Here is a 20,000-nt window from a genome sequence, read left to right as displayed (position 1 = left end):
TTAGGATATGCTATAGGTCAGGTCCTACTGATGTGATTAGCATATGCTATAGGTCAGGTCCTATTGATGTGATATGCTATAGGTCAGGTCCTATTGATGTGATATGCTATAGGTCAGGTCCTATTGATGTGATATGCCATAGGTCAGGTCCTATTAATGTGATATGCTATAGGTCAGGTCCTATTGATGTGATATGCTATAGGTCAGGTCCCATTAATGTGATATGCTATAGGTCAGGTCCTATTGATGTGATATGCTATAGGTCAGGTCCTATTGATGTGATATGCTATAGGTCAGGTCCTACTGATGTGATTAGGATATGCTATAGGTCAGGTCCTATTGATGTGATATGCTATAGGTCAGGTTCTATTGATGTGATATGCTATAGGTCAGGTCCTATTGATGTGATAAGGATATGCTATTGGTCAGATCCTATTGATGTGATTAGGATATGCTATAGGTCAGGTCCTATTGATGTGATATGCTATAGGTCAGGTCCTATTGATGTGATATGCTATAGGTCAGGTCCTATTGATTTGATATGATATAGGTCAGGTCCTATTAATGTGATATGCTATAGGTCAGGTCCTATTGATGTGATTAGGATATAGGTCAGGTCCTATTGATGTGCTATGATATAGGTCAGGTCCTATTGATGTGATATGCTATAGGTCAGGTCCTATTGATGTGATTAGGATATAGGTCAGGTCTTATTGATGTGATATGCTATAGGTCAGGTCCTATTGATGTGATTAGGATATGCTATAGGTCAGGTCCTACTGATGTGATTAGGATATGCTATAGGTCAGGTCCTATTGATGTGATATGCTATAGGTCAGGTCCTATTGATGTGATTAGGATATGCTATAGGTCAGGTCCTATTGATGTGATATGCTATAGGTCAGGTCCTATTGATGTGATATGCTATAGGTCAGGTCCTATTGATGTGATATGCTATAGGTCAGGTCCTATTGATGTGATTAGGATATAGGTCAGGTCCTATTGATGTGCTATGATATAGGTCAGGTCCTATTGATGTGATATGCTATAGGTCAGGTCCTATTGATGTGATATGCTATAGGTCAGGTCCTATTGATGTGATTAGGATACACTATAGTTCAGGTCCTATTGATGTGATATGCCATAGGTCAGGTCCTATTGATTTGATATGCTATAGGTCAGGTCCTATTGATTTGATATGCTATAGGTCAGGTCCTATTGATGTGATATGCTATAGGTCAGGTCCTATTGATGTGATATGCTTTAGGTCAGGTCCTATTGATGTGATTAGGATATGCTATAGGTCAGGTCCTATTGATGTGATATGCTTTAGGTCAGGTCCTATTGATGTGATTAGGATATGCTATAGGTCAGGTCCTATTGATGTGATATGCTATAAGTCAGGTACTATTGATGTGATTAGGATATGCTTTAGGTCAGGTCCTATTGATGTGATTAGGATATGCTATAGGTCAGGTCCTATTGATGTGATATGCTATAAGTCAGGTACTATTGATGTGATTAGGATATGCTTTAGGTCAGGTCCTATTGATGTGATTAGGATATGCTAAAGGTCAGGTCCTATTGATGTGATTAGGATATGCTATAGGTCAGGTCCTATTGATGTGATTAGGATATGCTATAGGTCAGGTACTATTGATGTGATATGCTATAAGTCAGGTACTATTGATGTGATTAGGATATGCTTTAGGTCAGGTCCTATTGATGTGATTAGGATATGCTTTAGGTCAGGTCCTATTGATGTGATTAGGATATGCTATAGGTCAGGTCCTATTGATGTGATATGCTTATAGGTCAGGTCCTTTTGATGTGATTAGGATATGCTATAGGTCAGGTACTATTGATGTGATTAGGATATGCTATAGGTCAGGTACTATTGATGTGATATGCTATAGGTCAGGTCCTATTGATGTGATTAGGATATGCTATAGGTCAGGTCCTATTGATGTGATATGCTATAGGTCAGGTCCTATTGATGTGATTAGGATATGCTATAGGTCAGGTCCTATTGATGTGATATGCTATAGGTCAGGTCCTATTGATGTGATATGCTATAGGTCAGGTCCTATTGATGTGATTAGGATATGCTATAGGTCAGGTCCTATTGATGTGATTAGGATATGCTATAGGTCAGGTCCTATTGATGTGATTAGGATATGCTATAGGTCAGGTCCTATTGATGTGATATGCTATAGGTCAGGTCCTATTGATGTGATATGCTACAGGTCAGGTCCTATTGATGTGATATGCTATAGGTCAGGTCCTATTGATGTGATATGCTATAGGTCAGGTCCTATTGATGTGATTAGGATATGCTATAGGTCAGGTCCTATTGATGTGATTAGGATATGCTATAGGTCAGGTCCTATTGATGTGATTAGGATATGCTATAGGTCAGGTACTATTGATGTGATATGCTATAGGTCAGGTCCTATTGATGTGATTAGGATATGCTATAGGTCAGGTCCTATTGATGTGATATGCTATAGGTCAGGTCCTATTGATGTGATTAGGATATGCTATAGGTCAGGTCCTATTGATGTGATTAGGATATGCTATCGGTCAGGTCCTATTGATGTTATATGCTATAGGTCAGGTCCTATTGATTTGATATGATATAGGTCAGGTCCTATTGATGTAATATGATGTAGGTCAGGTCCTATTGATGTGATATGCTATAGGTCAGGTCCTATTGATGTGATATGCTATAGGTCAGGTCTTATTGATGTGATATGCTATAGGTCAGGTCTTATTGATGTGATATGCTATAGGTCAGGTCCTATTGATGTGATATGCTATAGGTCAGGTCCTATTGATGTGATATGCTATAGGTCAGGTCCTATTGATGTGATTAGAATATGCTATAGGTCAGGTCCTATTGATGTGATATGCTATAGGTGAGGTCCTATTGATGTTATATGCTATAGGTCAGGTCCTATTGGCGTGATATGCTATAGGTCTGGTCCTATTGATGTGATATGCTATAGGTCAGGTCCTATTGATGTGATTAGGATATGCTATAGGTCAGGTCCTATTGATGTGATATGCTATAGGTTCAGGTCCTATTGATGTGATATGCTGTAGGTCTGGTCCTATTGATGTGATATGCTATAGGTCAGGTCCTATTGATGTGATATGCTATAGGTCAGGTCCTATTGGTGTGATATGCTATAGGTCAGGTCCTATTGATGTGATATGCTATAGGTCAGGTCCTATTGATGTGATTAGGATATGCTATAGGTCAGGTCCTATTGATGTGATATGCTATAGGTCAGGTCCTATTGATGTGATATGCTGTAGGTCTGGTCCTATTGATGTGATATGCTATAGGTCAGGTCCAATTGATGTGATTAGGATATGCTATAGGTCAGGTCCAATTGATGTGATTAGGATATGCTATAGGTCAGGTCCTATTGATGTGATTAGGATATGCTATAGGTCAGGTTCAATTGATGTGATTATGATATGCTATAGGTCAGGTCCTATTGATGTGATTAGGATATGCTATAGGTCAGGTCCTATTGATGTGATTAGGATATGCTATAGGTCAGGTCCTATTGATGTGATTAGGATATGCTATAGGTCAGATCCTATTGATATGATATGCTATAGGTCAGGTCCTATTGATGTGATATGCTATAGGTCAGGTCCTATTGATGTGATTAGGATATGCTATAGGTCAGGTCCTATTGATGTGATATGCTATAGGTCAGGTCCTATTGATGTGATATGCTATAGGTCAGGTCCTATTGATGTGATATGCTATAGGTCAGGTCCAATTGATGTGATATGCTATAGGTCAGGTCCTATTGATGTGATATGCTATAGGTCAGGTCCTATTGATGTGATATGCTATAGGTCAGGTCCTATTGATGTGATATGCTATAGGTCAGGTCCTATTGATGTGATTAGGATATGCTATAGGTCAGGTCCTATTGATGTGATTAGGATATGCTATAGGTCAGATCCTATTGATGTGATTAGAATATGCTATAGGTCAGGTCCTATTGATGTGATTAGGATATGCTATAGGTCAGATCCTATTGATGTGATATGCTATAGGTCAGGTCCTATTGATGTGATTAGGATATGCTATAGGTCAGGTCCTATTGATGTGATATGCTATAGGTCAGGTCCTATTGATGTGATTAGGATATGCTATAGGTCAGGTCCTATTGATGTGATATGCTATAGGTCAGGTCCTATTGATGTGATTAGGATATGCTATAGGTCAGGTCCTATTGATGTGATATGATATAGGTCAAGTCCTATTGATGTGATATGCTATAGGTCAGGTCCTATTGATGTGATATGCTATCGGTCAGGTCCTATTGATGTGATATGCTGTAGGTCAGGTCCTATTGATGTTATATGCTATAGGTCAGGTCCTATTGATGTGATATGCTATAGGTCAGGTCCTATTGATGTGATATGCCATAGGTCAGGTCCTATTGATGTTATATGCTATAGGTCAGGTCCAAATTGATGTTATATGCTATAGGTCAGGTCCTATTGATGTGATTAGGATATGCTATAGGTCAAGTCCTATTGATGTGATATGCTATAGGTCAGGTCCTATTGATGTGATATGCTATCGGTCAGGTCCTATTGATGTGATATGCCATAGGTCAGGTCCTATTGATGTGATATGCTATAGGTCAGGTACTATTGATGTGATTAGAATATGCTATAGGTCAGGTCCTATTGATGTGATATGCTATAGGTCAGGTCCTATTGATGTGATATGCTATAGGTCAGGTCCTATTGATGTGATATGCTTTAGGTCAGGTCCTATTGATGTGATTAGGATTTGCTATAGGTCAGGTACTATTGATGTGATATGCTATAGTTCAGGTCGTATTGATGTGATTAGGATATGCTATAGGTCAGGTACTATTGATGTGATTAGGATATGCTATAGGTCAGGTCCTATTGATGTGATATGCTATAGGTCAGGTCCTATTGATGTGATATGCTATAGGTCAGGTCCTACTGATGTGATATGCTATAGGTCAGGTCCTATTGATGTGATATGCTTTAGGTCAGGTCCTATTGATGTGATATGCTATAGGTCAAGTCCTATTGATGTGATATGCTTTAGGTCAGGTCCTATTGATGTGATTAGGATATGCTATAGGTCAGGTACTATTGATGTGATATGCTATAGGTCAGGTCCTATTGATGTGATTAGGATATGCTATAGGTCAGATCCTATTGATGTGATATGCTATAGGTCAGGTCCTATTGATGTGATTAGGATATGCTATACGTCAGGTCCTATTGATGTGATTAGGATATGCTATAGGTCAGATCCTATTGATGTGATATGCTATAGGTCAGGTCCTATTGATGTGATATGCTATAGGTCAGGTCCTATTGATGTGATATGCTATAGGTCAGGTCCTATTAATGTGATATGCTATAGGTCAGGTCCAATTGATGTGATATGCTATAGGTCAGGTCCTATTGATGTGATATGCTTTAGGTCAGGTCCTATTAATGTGATTAGGATACGCTATAGGTCAGTTCCTATTGATGTGATTCGGATATGCTATAGGTCAGGTCCTATTGATGTGATATGCCATAGGTCAGGTCCTATTGATGTGATTAGGATATGCTATAGGTCAGATCCTATTGATGTGATATGCCATAGGTCAGGTCCTATTGATGTGATTAGGATATGCTATAGGTCAGGTCCTATTGATGTGATATGCCATAGGTCAGGTCCTATTGATGTGATATGCTATAGGTCAGGTCCTATTGATGTGATTAGGATATGCTATAGGTCAGGTCCTATTGATGTGATATGCCATAGGTCAGGTCCTATTGATGTGATATGCTATAGGTCAGGTCCTATTGATGTGATTAGGATATGCAATAGGTCAGATCCTATTGATGTGATTAGGATATGCTATAGGTCAGTTCCTATTGATGTGATTCGGATATGCTATAGGTCAGGTCCTATTGATGTGATATGCTATAGGTCAGGTCCTATTGATGTGATATGCCATAGGTCAGGTCCTATTGATGTGATTAGGATATGCTATAGGTCACGTCCTATTGATGTGATTAGGATATGCTATAGGTCAGATCCTATTGATGTGATATGCTATAGGTCAGGTCCTATTGATGTGATATGCTATAGGTCAGGTCCTATTGATGTGATTAGGATATGCTATAGGTCAGGTCCTATTGATGTGATATGCTATAGGTCAGGTCCTATTGATGTGATATGCTATAGGTCAGGTCCTATTGATGTGATATGATATAGGTCAAGTCCTATTGATGTGATATGCTATAGGTCAGGTCCTATTGATGTGATATGCTATCGGTCAGGTCCTATTGATGTGATATGCTATAGGTCAGGTCCTATTGATGTGATATGATATAGGTCAAGTCCTATTGATGTGATATGCTGTAGGTCAGGTCCTATTGATGTTATATGCTATAGGTCAGGTCCAAATTGATGTGATATGCTTTAGGTCAGGTCCTATTGATGTGATATGCTATAGTTCAGGTCCTATTGATGTGATATGATATAGGTCAAGTCCTATTGATGTGATATGCTGTAGGTCAGGTCCTATTGATGTTATATGATATAGGTCAAGTCCTATTGATGTGATATGCTGTAGGTCAGGTCCTATTGATGTGATATGCTATAGGTCAGGTCCTATTAATGTGATTAGGATATGCTATAGGTCAGGTCCTATTGATGTGATTAGGATATGCTATAGGCCAGATCCTATTGATCTGATTAGGATTTTCTATAGGTCAAGTCCTATTGATGTGATATGCTATAGGTCAGGTCCTATTGATGTGATCAGGATATGCTATAGGTCAGGTCCTATTGATGTGATATGCTATAGGTCAGGTCCTGTTGATGTGATATGCTATAGGTCAGGTCCTATTGATGTCATATGCTATAGGTCAGGTCCTATTGATGTGATATGCTATAGGTCAGGTCCTATTGAAGTGATTAGGATATGCTATAGGTCAGGTCCTATTGATGTGATACGCTATAGGTCAGGTACTATTGATGTGATTAGGATATGCTTTAGGTCAGTTCCTATTGATGTGATTAGGATATGCTATAGGTCAGGTCCTATTGATGTGATTAGGATATGCTATAGGTCAGGTCCTATTGATGTGATTAGGATATGCTATAGGTCAGGTCCTATTGATGTGATATGCTATAGTTCAGGTCCTATTGATGTGATTAGGATATGCTATAGGTCAGGTCCTATTGATGTGATTAGGATATGCTATAGGCCAGGTCCTATTGATCTGATTAGGATTTTCTATAGGTCAGGTCCTATTGATGTGATATGCTATATGTCAGGTCCTATTGATGTGATATGCTATAGGTCAGGTCCTATTGATGTGATTAGGATATGCTATAGGTCAGGTACTATTGATGTGATTAGGATATGCTTTAGGTCAGGTCCTATTGATGTGATTAGGATATGCTATAGGTCAGGTCCTATTGATGTGATTAGAATATGCTATAGGTCAGGTCCTATTGATGTGATTAGGATATGCTATAGGTCAGATCCTATTGACGTGATATGCTATCGGTCAGGTCCTATTGATGTGATATGCTATAGGTCAGATCCTATTGACGTGATATGCTATAGGTCAGGTCCTATTGATGTGATTAGGATATGCTATAGGTCAGGTCCTATTGATGTGATTAGGATATGCTATAGGTCAGATCCTATTGACGTGATATGCTATAGGTCAGGTCCTATTGACGTGATATGCTATAGGTCAGATCCTATTGACGTGATATGATATAGGTCAGGTCCTATTGATGTGATATGCTATAGGTCAGATCCTATTGACGTGATATGCTATAGGTCAGGTCCTATTGATGTGATATGCTATAGGTCAGATCCTATTGACGTGATATGCTATAGGTCAGGTCCTATTGACGTGATATGCTATAGGTCAGATCCTATTGATGTGATATGCTATAGGTCAGGTCCTATTGATGTGATATGATATAGGTCAAGTCCTATTGATGTGATATGCTATAGGTCAGGTCCTATTGATGTGATATGCTATCGGTCAGGTCCTATTGATGTGATATGCTATAGGTCAGGTCCTATTGATGTGATATGATATAGGTCAAGTCCTATTGATGTGATATGCTGTAGGTCAGGTCCTATTGATGTTATATGCTATAGGTCAGGTCCAAATTGATGTGATATGCTTTAGGTCAGGTCCTATTGATGTGATATGCTATAGTTCAGGTCCTATTGATGTGATATGATATAGGTCAAGTCCTATTGATGTGATATGCTGTAGGTCAGGTCCTATTGATGTTATATGATATAGGTCAAGTCCTATTGATGTGATATGCTGTAGGTCAGGTCCTATTGATGTGATATGCTATAGGTCAGGTCCTATTAATGTGATTAGGATATGCTATAGGTCAGGTCCTATTGATGTGATTAGGATATGCTATAGGCCAGATCCTATTGATCTGATTAGGATTTTCTATAGGTCAAGTCCTATTGATGTGATATGCTATAGGTCAGGTCCTATTGATGTGATCAGGATATGCTATAGGTCAGGTCCTATTGATGTGATATGCTATAGGTCAGGTCCTGTTGATGTGATATGCTATAGGTCAGGTCCTATTGATGTCATATGCTATAGGTCAGGTCCTATTGATGTGATATGCTATAGGTCAGGTCCTATTGATGTGATACGCTATAGGTCAGGTCCTATTGATGTGATATGCTATAGGTCAGGTCCTATTGAAGTGATTAGGATATGCTATAGGTCAGGTACTATTGATGTGATTAGGATATGCTTTAGGTCAGGTACTATTGATGTGATTAGAATATGCTATAGGTCAGGTCCTGTTGATGTGATATGCTATAGGTCAGGTCCTATTGATGTGATATGCTTTAGGTCAGGTCCTATTGATGTGATTAGGATATGCTATAGGTCAGGTCCTATTGATGTGATATGCTAAAGGTCAGGTCCTATTGATGTGATATGCTATAGGTCAGGTCCTATTGATGTGATATGCTATAGGTCAGGTCCTATTGATGTGATTAGGATACGCTATAGGTCAGTTCCTATTGATGTGATATGCTATAGGTCAGGTCCTATTGATGTGATTAGGATATGCTATAGGTCAGGTCCTATTGATGTGATTAGGATATGCTATAGGTCAGGTCCTATTGATGTGATATGCTATAGGTCAGGTCCTATTGATGTGATTAGGATATGCTATAGGTCAGGTCCTATTGATGTGATTAGGATATGCTATAGGCCAGGTCCTATTGATCTGATTAGGATTTTCTATAGGTCAGGTCCTATTGATGTGATATGCTATATGTCAGGTCCTATTGATGTGATATGCTATAGGTCAGGTCCTATTGATGTGATTAGGATATGCTATAGGTCAGGTACTATTGATGTGATTAGGATATGCTTTAGGTCAGGTCCTATTGATGTGATTAGGATATGCTATAGGTCAGGTCCTATTGATGTGAGTAGAATATGCTATAGGTCAGGTCCTATTGATGTGATATGCTATAGGTCAGATCCTATTGACGTGATATGCTATCGGTCAGGTCCTATTGATGTGATATGCTATAGGTCAGATCCTATTGACGTGATATGCTATAGGTCAGGTCCTATTGATGTGATTAGGATATGCTATAGGTCAGGTCCTATTGATGTGATTAGGATATGCTATAGGTCAGATCCTATTGACGTGATATGCTATAGGTCAGGTCCTATTGACGTGATATGCTATAGGTCAGATCCTATTGACGTGATATGATATAGGTCAGGTCCTATTGATGTGATATGCTATAGGTCAGATCCTATTGACGTGATATGCTATAGGTCAGGTCCTATTGATGTGATATGCTATAGGTCAGATCCTATTGACGTGATATGCTATAGGTCAGGTCCTATTGACGTGATATGCTATAGGTCAGATCCTATTGACGTGATATGATATAGGTCAGGTCCTATTGCTGTGATATGCTATAGGTCAGATCCTATTGACGTGATATGCTATAGGTCAGGTCCTATTGATGTGATATGCTATAGGTCAGATCCTATTGACGTGATATGCTATAGGTCAGGTCCTATTGATGTGATATGCTATAGGTCAGGTCCTATTTATGTGATATGCTATAGGTCAGGTCCTATTGATGTGATATGATATGGGTCAGGTCCTATTGATGTGATATGCTATAGGTCAGGTCCTATTGATGTGATATGCTATAGGTCAGGTCCTATTGATGTGATGTGCTATAGGTCAGGTCCTATTGATGTGATTAGGATATGCTATAGGCCAGGTCCTATTGATGTGATTAGGATTTTCTATAGGTCAGGTCCTATTGATGTGATATGCTATAGGTCAGGTCCTATTGATGTGATAAGGATATGCTATAGGTCAGATCCTATTGATGTGATATGCTATAGGTCAGGTCCTATTGATGTGATATGCTATAGGTCAGGTCCTATTGATGTGATATGATATAGGTCAAGTCCTATTGATGTGATATGCTGTAGGTCAGGTCCTATTGATGTTATATGCTATAGGTCAAGTCCAAATTGATGTGATATGCTATAGGTCAGGTCCTATTGATGTGATTAGGATATGCTATAGGTCAGGTCCTATTGATGTGATTAAGATATGCTATAGGTCAGGTCCTATTGATGTGATTAGGATATGCTATAGGTCAGGTCCTATTGATGTGATTAGGATATGCTATAGGTCAGATCCTATTGATGTGATTAGGATATGCTATAGGTCAGGTCCTATTGATGTGATATGCTATAGGTCAGGTCCTATTGATGTGATTAGGATATGCTATAGGTCAGATCCTATTGATGTGATATGCTATAGGTCAGGTCCTATTGATGTGATTAGGATATGCTATAGGTCAGGTACTATTGATTTGATATGCTATAGGTCAGGTCCTATTGATGTGATATGCTATAGGTCAGGTCCTATAGATGTGATATGCTATAGGTCAGGTCTTATTGATGTGATTAGGATATGCTATAGGTCAGGTACTATTGATTTGATATGCTATAGGTCAGGTCCTATTGATGTGATATGCTATAGGTCAGGTCCTATTGATGTGATTAGGATATGCTATAGGTCAGATCCTATTGATGTGATTAGGATATGCTATAGGTCAGATCCTATTGATGTGATATGCTATAGGTCAGGTCCAAATTGATGTGATATGCTATAGGTCAGGTCCTATTGATGTGATATGATATAGGTCAAGTCCTATTGATGTGATATGCTGTAGGTCAGGTCCTATTGATGTGATTAGGATATGCTATAGGTCAGGTCCTATTGATGTGATTAGGATATGCTATAGGTCAGGTCCTATTGATGTGATTAGGATATGCTATAGGTCAGGTCCTATTGATGTGACATAATATAGGTCAGGTCCTATTGATGTGATATGATATAGGGCAGGTCCTATTGATGTGATTAGGATATGCTATAGGTCAGATCCTATTGATGTGATATGCTATAGGTCAGGTCCAAATTGATGTGATATGCTATAGGTCAGGTCCTATTGATGTGATATGATATAGGTCAAGTCCTATTGATGTGATATGCTATAGCTCAGGTCCTATTGATGTGATTAGGATATGCTATAGGTCAGATCCTATTGATGTGATATGCTATAGATCAGGTCCTATTGATGTGATTAGGATATGCTATAGGTCAGATCCTATTGATGTGATATGCTATAGGTCAGGTCCTATTGATTTGATATGCTATAGGTCAGATCCTATTGATGTGATTAGGATATGCTATAGGTCAGATCCTATTGATGTGATATGCTATAGGTCAGGTCCTATTGATTTGATATGCTATAGGTCAGGTCCTATTGATGTTATATGCTATAGGTCAAGTCCAAATTGATGTGATATGCTATAGGTCAGGTCCTATTGATGTGATTAGGATATGCTATAGGTCAGGTCCTATTGATGTGATTAGGATATGCTATAGGCCAGGTCCTATTGATCTGATTAGGATTTTCTATAGGTCAGGTCCTATTGATGTGATATGCTATAGGTCAGGTCCTGTTGATGTGATATGCTATAGGTCAGGTCCTATTGATGTCATATGCTATAGGTCAGGTCCTATTGATGTGATATGCTTTAGGTCAGGTCCTATTGATGTGATATGCTATAGGTCAGGTCCTATTGATGTGATACGCTATAGGTCAGGTCCTATTGATGTGATATGCTATAGGTCAGGTCCTATTGATGTGATATGCTATAGGTCAGGTCCTATTGATGTGATTAGGATATGCTATAGGTCAGGTCCTATTGATGTGATTAGGATATGCTATAGGTCAGGTCCTATTGATGTGATATGCTTTAGGTCAGGTCCTATTGATGTGATATGCTATAGGTCAAGTCCTATTGATGTGATATGCTATAGGTCAGGTACTATTGATGTGATTAGAATATGCTATAGGTCAGGTCCTATTGATGTGATATGCTATAGGTCAGGTCCTATTGATGTGATATGCTATAGGTCAGGTCCTATTGATGTGATATGCTATAGGTCAGGTCCTATTGATGTGATATGCTTTAGGTCAGGTCCTATTGATGTGATTAGGATACGCTATAGGTCAGTTCCTATTGATGTGATATGCTATAGGTCAGGTCCTATTGATGTGATATGCTATAGGTCAGGTCCTATTGATGTGATATGCTATAGGTCAGGTCCTATTGATGTGATATGCTATAGGTCAGGTCCTATTGATGTGATTAGGATATGCTATAGGTCAGGTCCTATTGATGTGATTAGGATATGCTATAGGTCAGGTACTATTGATGTGATATGCTATAGGTCAGGTCCTATTGATGTGATTAGGATATGCTATAGGTCAGGTCCTATTGATGTGATTAGGATATGCTATAGGTCAGGTACTATTGATGTGATATGCTATAGGTCAGGTCCTATTGATGTGATTAGGATATGCTATATGTCAGGTCCTATTGATGTGATATGCTATAGGTCAGGTCCTATTGATGTGATTAGGATATGTTATAGGTAAGGTCCTATTGACGTGATTTGCTATAGGTCAGGTCCTATTGACGTGATATGCTATAGGTCAGATCCTATTGACGTGACATGATATAGGTCAGGTCCTATTGATGTGATATGCTATAGGTCAGGTCCTATTGATGTGATATGCTATAGGTCAGATCCTATTGACGTGATATGCTATAGGTCAGGTCCTATTGATGTGATATGCTATAGGTCAGGTCCTATTTATGTGATATGCTATAGGTCAGGTCCTATTGATGTGATATGATATAGGTCAGGTCCTATTGATGTGATATGCTATAGGTCAGGTCCTATTGATTTGACATGCTATAGGTCAGGTCCTATTGATGTGATATGCTATAGGTCAGGTCCTATTGATGTGATATGCTATAGGTCAGGTCCTATTGATGTGATATGCTATAGGTCAGGTCCTATTGATGTGATTAGGATATGCTATAGGTCAGGTACTATTGATGTGATATGCTATAGGTCAGGTCCTATTGATGTGATATGCTATAGGTCAGGTCCTATTGATGTGATTAGGATATGCTATAGGTCAGGTCCTGTTGATGTGATATGCTATAGGTCAGGTCCTATTGATGTGATATGCTATAGGTCAGGTCCTATTGATGTGATATGCTATAGGTCAGGTCCTATTGATGTCATATGCTATAGGTCAGGTCCTATTGATGTGATATGCTATAGGTCAGGTCCTATTGATGTGATATGCTATAGGTCAGGTCCTATTGATGTGATATGCTATAGGTCAGGTCCTATTGATGTGATATGCTATAGGTCAGGTCCTATTGATGTCATATGCTATAGGTCAGGTCCTATTGATGTGATATGCTATAGGTCAGGTCCTATTGATGTGATATGCTATAGGTCAGGTCCTATTGATGTGATACGCTATAGGTCAGGTCCTATTGATGTGATATGCTATAGGTCAGGTCCTATTGATGTGATATGCTATAGGTCAGGTCCTATTGATGTGATTAGGATATGCTATAGGTCAGGTTCTATTGATGTGATTAGGATATGCTATAGGTCAGGTACTATTGATGTGATTAGGATATGCTATAGGTCAGGTCCTATTGATGTGATATGCTATAGGTCAGGTCCTATTGATGTGATATGCTATAGGTCAGGTCCTATTGATGTGATATGCTATAGGTCAGGTCCTATTGATGTGATATGCTATAGGTCAGGTACTATTGATGTGATTAGAATATGCTATAGGTCAGGTCCTATTGATGTGATATGCTATAGGTCAGGTCCTATTGATGTAATATGCTATAGGTCAGGTCCTATTGATGTGATATGCTATAGGTCAGGTCCTATTGATGTGATATGCTTTAGGTCAGGTCCGATTGATGTGATATGCTGTAGGTCAGGTCCTATTGATGTTATATGCTATAGGTCAGGTCCAAATTGATGTGATATGCTATAGGTCAGGTCCTATTGATGTGATTAGGATATGCTATAGGTCAGGTCCTATTGATGTGATTAGGATATGCTATAGTCCAGGTCCTATTGATGTGATTTTCTATAGGTCAGGTCCTATTGATGTGATATGCTATAGGTCAGGTCCTATTGATGTGATTAGGATATGCTATAGGTCAGGTCCTATTGATGTGATTAGGATATGCTATAGGTCAGGTCCTGTTGATGTGATATGCTATAGGTCAGGTCCTATTGATGTGATATGCTATAGGTCAGGTCCTATTGATGTCATATGCTATAGGTCAGGTCCTATTGATGTGATATGCTATAGGTCAGGTCCTATTGATGTGATATGCTATAGGTCAGGTCCTATTGATGTGATACGCTATAGGTCAGGTCCTATTGATGTGATATGCTATAGGTCAGGTCCTATTGATGTGATATGCTATAGGTCAGGTCCTATTGATGTGATATGCTATAGGTCAGGTCCTATTGATGTGATATGCTATAGGTCAGGTCCTATTGATGTGATTAGGATATGCTATAGGTCAGGTCCTATTGATGTGATTAGGATATGCTATAGGTCAGGTCCTATTGATGTGATATGCTATAGGTCAGGTCCTATTGATGTGACATGCTATAGGTCAGTTCCTATTGATGTGATATGCTATAGGTCAAGTCCTATTGATGTGATATGCTATAGGTCAGATCCTATTGATGTGATTAGGATATGCTATAGGTCAGGTCCTATTGATGTGATTAGGATATGCTATAGGCCAGGTCCTATTGATGTGATTTTCTATAGGTCAGGTCCTATTGATGTGATATGCTATAGGTCAGGTCCTATTGATGTGATTAGGATATGCTATAGGTCAGGTCCTGTTGATGTGATATGCTATAGGTCAGGTCCTATTGATGTGATATGCTATAGGTCAGGTCCTATTGATGTGATATGCTATAGGTCAGGTCCTATTGATGTCATATGCTATAGGTCAGGTCCTATTGATGTGATATGCTATAGGTCAGGTCCTATTGATGTGATATGCTATAGGTCAGGTCCTATTGATGTGATATGCTATAGGTCAGGTCCCATTGATGTGATACGCTATAGGTCAGGTTCTATTGATGTGATTAGGATATGCTATAGGTCAGGTTCTATTGATGTGATTAGGATATGCTATAGGTCAGGTCCTATTGATGTGATATGCTATAGGTCAGGTTCTATTGATGTGATTAGGATATGCTATAGGTCAGGTTCTATTGATGTGATTAGGATATGCTATAGGTCAGGTTCTATTGATGTGATTAGGATATGCTATAGGTCAGGTTCTATTGATGTGATTAGGATATGCTATAGGTCAGGTACTATTGATATGATTAGGATATGCTATAGGTCAGGTCCTATTGATGTGATTAGGATATGCTATAGGTCAGATCCTATTGATGTGATTAGGATATGCTATAGGTCAGGTCCTATTGATGTGATATGCTATAGGTCAGGTCCTATTGATGTGATTAGGATATGCTATAGGTCAGATCCTATTGATGTAATATGCTATAGGTCAGGTCCTATTGATGTGATATGCTATAGGTCAGGTCCTATTGATGTGATATGCTATAGGTCAGGTCCTATTGATGCGATTAGGATATGCTATAGGTCAGGTCCTATTGATGTGATTAGAATATGCTATAGGTCAGGTCCTATTGATGTGATATGCTATAGGTCAGGTCCAAATTGATGTGATATGCTATAGGTCAGGTCCTATTGATGTGATATGCTTTAGGTCAGGTCCTATTGATGTGATATGCTGTAGGTCAGGTCCTATTGATGTTATATGCTATAGGTCAGGTCCAAATTGATGTGATATGCTATAGGTCAGGTCCAAATTGATGTGATATGCTATAGGTCAGGTCCAATTGATGTGATTATGATATGCTATAAGTCAGGTCCTATTGATGTGATTAGGATATGCTATAGGTGAGGTCCTATTGATGTTATATGCTATAGGTCAGGTCCAATTGATGTGATTATGATATGCTATAAGTCAGGTCCTATTGATGTGATTAGGATATGCTATAGGTCAGGTCCTATTGGTGTGATATGCTATAGGTCAGGTCCTATTGATGTGATATGCTATAGGTCAGGTCCTATTGATGTGATATGCTATAGGTCAGGTCCTATTGATGTGATTAGGATATGCTATAGGTCAGGTCCAATTGATGTGATTAGGATATGCTATAGGTCAGGTCCAATTGATGTGATTATGATATGCTATAAGTCAGGTCCTATTGATGTGATTAGGATATGCTATAGGCCAGGTCCTATTGATGTGATTTTCTATAGGTCAGGTCCTATTGATGTGATATGCTATAGGTCAGGTCCTATTGATGTGATTAGGATATGCTATAGGTCAGGTCCTGTTGATGTGATATGCTATAGGTCAGGTCCTATTGATGTGATATGCTATAGGTCAGGTCCTATTGATGTGATATGCTATAGGTCAGGTCCTATTGATGTGATACGCTATAGGTCAGGTCCTATTGATGTGATATGCTATAGGTCAGGTCCTATTGATGTGATATGCTATAGGTCAGGTCCTATTGATGTGATATGCTATAGGTCAGGTCCTATTGATGTGATATGCTATAGGTCAGGTCCTATTGATGTGATTAGGATATGCTATAGGTCAGGTACTATTGATTTGATATGCTATAGGTCAGGTCCTATTGATGTGATATGCTATAGGTCAGGTCCTATTGATGTGATATGCTATAGGTCAGGTCCTATTGATGTGATATGCTATAGGTCAGGTCCTATTGATGAGATATGCTATAGGTCAGGTCCTATTGATGTGATATGCTATAGGTCAGGTCCTATTGACGTGATATGCTATAGGTCAGGTCCTTTTGATCACGTACGATGCTGTACATGTGTCACGTAAAGAGAGCAAGGGTTGAGGGAATAGGCAATGTTTTTCCTAAACAAAATGAGGGATTTCAGGAACATAACTTTTCAGTCAGAAATGGCTATTATTATGTTTTAGCTTCAGTAACACGGACATTGTGATAAATGCAGCAAGAAGGAGACAACGAGTCACACGCTGTCTTTTTTAACTTATTTTAATTTAACTAGGCAAGTCAGTTAAGAACAAATTCTTATTTTCAATGACGGCCGTAGGAACAGTGGGTTAACTGCCTTGTTCAGGGGCAGAACGACAGATTTGAACCTTGTCAGCTCGGGGGTTTGAACTTGCAAACGCTCTAACCACTAGGCTACCCTGCCACCCCAAAACACAGCGCACATGTTGTTACATTATTACCTTATTCTAAAATGTATTAAATGTGTATTTTTTTCTCATAAATCTACACACCTATACCCCATAATGACAAAGCAAAAAGCAGGTTTTAGAAATGTTGGCAAATGTATCAAATACTAATATATCACATTTACAACACTGCAAATATTGACTCTTTGCATCAACTTCATGTAATTGTCAATAAAAGCCTTTGACACTTATGAAATGCTTGTAATTATACTTCAGTATTCCATAGTAACATCTGACAAAAATATCTAAAGACACTGAAGCAGCAAACTTTGTGGAAATTAATATTTGTGTCATTCTCAAAACTTTTGGCCACGACTGTACACACAATGCCCCATAATGACAAAGCAAAAATAGTTTTTTTTAATAGAAATGTTTGCAAATGTATTAAAAAATAAAATACTAAAATATCACATTGACATAAGTATTCAGGACGTTTTACTCAGTACTTTGTTGAAGCCCCTTTGGCAGCGATTACAGCCACCAGTCTTCTTGGGTATGAGGCTACAAGCTTGGCACACCTGTATTTGGGGAGTTTCTCCCATTCTTCTCTGTAGATCCTCTCAAGCTCTGTCAGGTTGGATGGGGAGAGTCACTGCACGGCTATTTTCCGGTTTCTCCAGAGATGTTGGATCAGGTTCAAGTCTGGTCTCTGGCTGGGCCACTCAAGGACATTCAGAGACTTGCCCCGAAGCCACTCTTGCGTTGTCTTGGCTGTGTGCTTAAAGTCGTTGTCTGTTGGAAGGTGAACCTTTACCCCAGTCTGAGGTCCTGAGTACTCTGGAGCAGGTTTTCAGCCCGATTCTCTCTGTACTTTGCTCCGTTCATCTTTCCCTCGATCGTGACTAGTCTCCAGTCCCTGCCGCTGAAATACATCCCCACAGCATGATGCTGCCACCACCATGCTTCACCATAGGGATGGTGGCAGGTTTCCTCCAGACGTGACGCTTGACATTCAGACCAAAGAGTTCAATCTTGGTTTCATCAGACCAGAGAATCTTGTTTCTCACAGTCTGAGAGTCTTTAGGTGCCTTTTGGCAAACTCCAAGCCGGCTGTCATGTGCCTTTTACTGAGGAATGGCTTCCGTCTGGCCACTCTACCATAAAGGCCTGATTGGTGGAGTGCTGCAGAGATGGTTCTCCTTCTGGAAGGTACTCCCATCTCCACAGAGGAACTCTGGAGCACCTGTCAGAGTGACCATTGGGTTCTTGGTCACCTCCCTGACCAAAGCCCTTCTCTCCCGATTGTTCAGTTTGGCCAGACGGCCAGCTCTAGGGTTCCAAACTTCTTCCATTTCAGAATGATGGAGGCCACTGTGTTCTTGGGGACCTTAAATGCTGCAGAAATGGTTTGGTACCTTTCCCCAGATCTGTGCCTCGACACAATCCTGTCTCAGAGCTCTACGGACAATTTCTTCGATCTCTTCGATCTCGTGGCTTGGTTTTTGCTCTGACATGCACTGTCAACAGTGGGACCTTACATAGACAGACAGGTGTGTGCCTTTCCAAATCACGTCCAATCAATTGCATTTACCACAGGAGGACTCCAATCAAGTTGTAGAAACATCTCAAGCATCTGTGCTCAATTTCGAGTCTCATAGCAAAGGGTCTGAATACTTATGTAAATTATATTATATTATATGTAAATAAGGTATTTCAGTTTTTAATTTGTTAATTTGTAATGTATTTTGTAATACATTTGAAAACATTTTTGAATAAGGCTATAATGTCACAAAATGTGGAAAAAGTTAAAGGGGTCTGAATACTCTCCACTGTAGTTGATTTGATTAAAAAACACATAGGATGTGTCCATATATGAAAATAAATGTTTAAAAATGTAGAACAATTGATTGATCAAAAGAACAAACAACTCTCAACTCTCGGGGACAACCCGAGTCAATTGGTAGCCTAGTTGCTGGTGTTAAGTAAGCACATGGCATCATTACTGAGTCAGCAAGGTGATGACATCATTACTGAGTCAGCAGTGGTGATGACATCATTACTGAGTCAGCAAGGTGATGACATCATTACTGAGTCAGCAAGGTGATGACATCATTACTGAGTCAGCAAGGTGATGACATCATTACTGAGTCAGCAAGGTGATAACATCATTACTGAGTAAGCAGTGGTGCATCCACACACACACT

General features: G+C 39.3%; 1 protein-coding gene across 1 annotated transcript in view; it reads right to left on the bottom strand.

The window, feature by feature from the left end:
* LOC110512128 (uncharacterized) overlaps positions 1–20,000 on the bottom strand; it is a 101,123-nt gene that overhangs the window by 43,837 nt on the left and 37,286 nt on the right. The gene's annotated exons all lie outside the window — the stretch shown is intronic.

This window comes from Oncorhynchus mykiss, chromosome 8 (assembly GCF_057628025.1).
Source record: "Oncorhynchus mykiss isolate SJ-2025 chromosome 8, ASM5762802v1, whole genome shotgun sequence".
Taxonomy (NCBI): Eukaryota; Metazoa; Chordata; class Actinopteri; order Salmoniformes; family Salmonidae; genus Oncorhynchus; species Oncorhynchus mykiss.
This window is presented reverse-complemented; position numbering and strand designations above follow the sequence as displayed.